The 3,040-nt window shown below is 42.9% G+C and overlaps 1 protein-coding gene across 1 annotated transcript in view; it reads left to right on the forward strand.

The window, feature by feature from the left end:
* The first annotated feature begins 1,636 nt into the window (after window positions 1-1,636).
* Window positions 1,637-3,040, forward strand: part of RIMKLB (ribosomal modification protein rimK-like family member B) — a 92,109-nt gene continuing 90,705 nt past the window's right edge. Inside the window, exon 1 of the mRNA XM_011998335.1 lies at window positions 1,637-2,039. The gene's annotated coding sequence lies outside the window, so the exon portion shown is untranslated. The remainder of the gene's footprint in view (window positions 2,040-3,040) is intronic.

The following is a 3,040-nucleotide window of genomic DNA, read 5'->3' on the forward strand; positions in this document are numbered from 1 at the left end:
CGGCGACCTCGGGCGTGTAAGGAGTGTGGTGTCCCCGCCGGCGAGGGGGTGTGGTAACCCCGGGAACGCCGGCTGGAGTCGGACCCGCGGGCTGCCGATGTGTCCTCGGGATTGCGGCGACGACCCCCCCGCACACACCCGCCCCTCATTCCCACAAATTCTATGGAGCGACCGCGGGAGGAGGATCGTGTGTTGCGGTCCCGCAGCTCCTGTTTTCGATTCCACGTTTTCCTCCTTACGTGTAAATTTTAGAGTGTGACAGTCATTCCACGTTTTCCGTTGACAGTCCTCTGAATGAGAAGGGGATGACCAAATAATTGCTTGTCTAGTTTTGATTCTTTAAAAATTTGAGGCTGATGTACATATTACACTCCTCACCCCCCACCAAAAAAAAAAAAAGCCCAAACCAGAGTGGTAATCATTTCAATCTGCCCTTGATATATCGTTATCTCTGATCACACATTTGTAATTCCACTATTTCATTCCATTTGTGTTTGCGAATAGCGATGGGGTGGTAATTCTGTTCTGTGAGTGGGGTTATTACACTAACCGTGCTCAATGCAACTGCTATGTAAATTCTTTCAGTATGCTGTCATTTTCCCATTAGTTATATATATTGTTACCACATCTTTGTGGAGTTAGGCTCAACTCTAAATCGGTATAGAAAGTATATGGGCAGCCTACTATGAAGATTTTTCTTTTTTTGTGGGCTTGATATGTTCATTATATTTATGGGTGTTCTTAACTATAACCATTTAAATTTAAATGTTTTAAAATCTCAGTTTTGTTACTTTCACAACATTGGGTAGCTTAAAGGTCATTTCTTCTATTTTAAAAAATGATTTCTTAAAAGCAATTATCAGAATACTTTTAAGATATTCATTTGGAATAAAACACTCTGAAATTCCAGTCGTGGAGATTTAACACGTATTTCCTAAATTTTAGTATGTAAACCTCTAATTTTAAAAGTAATCATAGTTAAATTTCTTTTCCAATGGTTACTGTTTTATTTGGTTAGTGTGTCAAAGGGGAGGAGACCTATTTTGTCTTGAGATAATCCTATTTTATTCCTTTCTATCTTAGTTATTGCTGTTAATTTCTTTCTTTCATGTCATTGATTTAGTTGCTTAGTTTGGCAACATGGCTGTTGATGTTTTTTATCTTTCTCTGTCTCCCTTTTTTCTCTCTTGTCTTCTCTTACCCCTACCAGGTGCTGGAGTCCGCTTGTCAGGGAGGGGGGCAGTCTGTGATTCTCAGAACAGAGCCAAGAAGGGGAACAGCAAATTCAGTCACATAGAATCCTCCACTCAGTCAAGAGCCGCTTTTCTCTTCCTGCCTTGCCCCCCACAGGGGGTAAGGAACCGAGCATTTGACCTTTAGCCCATTGGCTACCAGCTAAAATTCTACTTGTCTTAGTTTCTAGTGGATAGCTTTCTTATTTTGCCCATGTTTCCTTGGCGTCCCTATTTAATACACTTTTGTCAGTAGTAGCATCTAGGAGTAGCAGGGAGAGTAACAAGAAATTAGCCCCTTCTTTTTTCCCTTCTCATTCTGGCCCCTTTTCCTCTCCAGAGAGAAATTGCCAGTAAACTCTTCTAAATCTTCCACCCCTTCTCAGTCATACTGTGAAGAAACACACTGCAGTGGACATTATTTGACCAGTGAACACGAACCCAGCTTCAGGCATTGGTTTGTTGTGGCACATGGAGAAACATCTCTTTTAAAATATCTCCCAATTACCCTTTTCACCATTTGTATCCACCTGGGATTTGCTGCTGGGGTAAGTCACTAGATGTATTTCTCAAAGCTCCCCTCTCTATGAGCTGAAAGACTGACCAACCATGGACACTGGTAGGGGCTGGGGAAAGAGGACAGAGCAGAGCCAGTTGTTCCACGCTTTGGGAAGCAGGAGTAGCTTTTATCATCTTCCTCTGGGGAGCAGGCCTAGAGACATAAACTGAGTGAAAATGGGTGGAGGAAGAACTTCTGTACCCACGAACCACATGTGAAGAGAGAGAACCAAACATAAAGTAAGGAGGGTGAGTGTTATTGTATGTTGCTTGCTGACAGCTGTTTTGGGGGCACTTTAGTGATATACATTCATAGAAAGACTGTTTTATGGCAGATTAGTTGACAAAGTATTCTGCAAGTGGGATTAAGTCACAAGCATATGAGAAAAGAGCCTCTAGAGATTGTAATTATGTGGCGTGGCGCAGTGGCTCACACTTGTAATCCCAGCACTTTGGGAGGCTGAGGCAGGTGAATCACTTGAGGTCGGGAGTTCGAAACCAGCCTGGCCAATATGGTGAAACCCCGTCTCTGTGAAAAATATAAAAATTAGCTGGGCATGGTGACGCATGCCTGTAGTCACAGCTACTTGGGAGGCTGAGGCACAAGAATCGCTTGAACCTGGGAGGTGGAGTTTGTGGTGAGTCAAAATTTTACCACTGCACTCCAGCCTGGGCAATAGAGCAAGACTCTATCTCAAAAAAAGAAAAAAGAAAAAAGAAAATTGTAATATATTATTAGAATCTGAGGGAAGAGGAGAGTGTGATAGTGAAAAAAGTATTTTTAAATGTTAGCTGTGCTGATATGTGCGGTTGTTTCAAGAGAGGTTGAGTAGGGAGATTACGTACAGATGTTGGAAATTGTCTCTTAATTGTCTCTTGGAATTTTCTGCTTGTCATGTTAGGGATTGTTAAGAAATAAGATAGTACCTCCAAAAGTATGTGTACATAATACATTTTAGATTTATATGCCATATGTATCCGTGTACATGTTAGATTTGCAGGAAAGCAATGACTCTCTGGCTTCATGGTAACTAATGCCATGGTGTTTTTTGTTTTTTGTTTTTGAGACGGGGTCTCGCTCTGTGGCCCAGGCAGGAGTGCAGTGGCCGGATCTCAGCTCACTGCAAGCTCCGCCTCCCGGGTTCACGCCATTCTCCTGCCTCAGCTTCCCGAGTAGCTGGGACTACAGGCGCCCGCCACCTCGCCCAGCTAGTTTTTTGTATTTTTTAGTAGAGACGGGGTTTCACCTT

This window comes from Mandrillus leucophaeus, unplaced genomic scaffold (genome assembly GCF_000951045.1).
Source record: "Mandrillus leucophaeus isolate KB7577 unplaced genomic scaffold, Mleu.le_1.0 Scaffold568, whole genome shotgun sequence".
NCBI lineage: Eukaryota > Metazoa > Chordata > Mammalia > Primates > Cercopithecidae > Mandrillus > Mandrillus leucophaeus.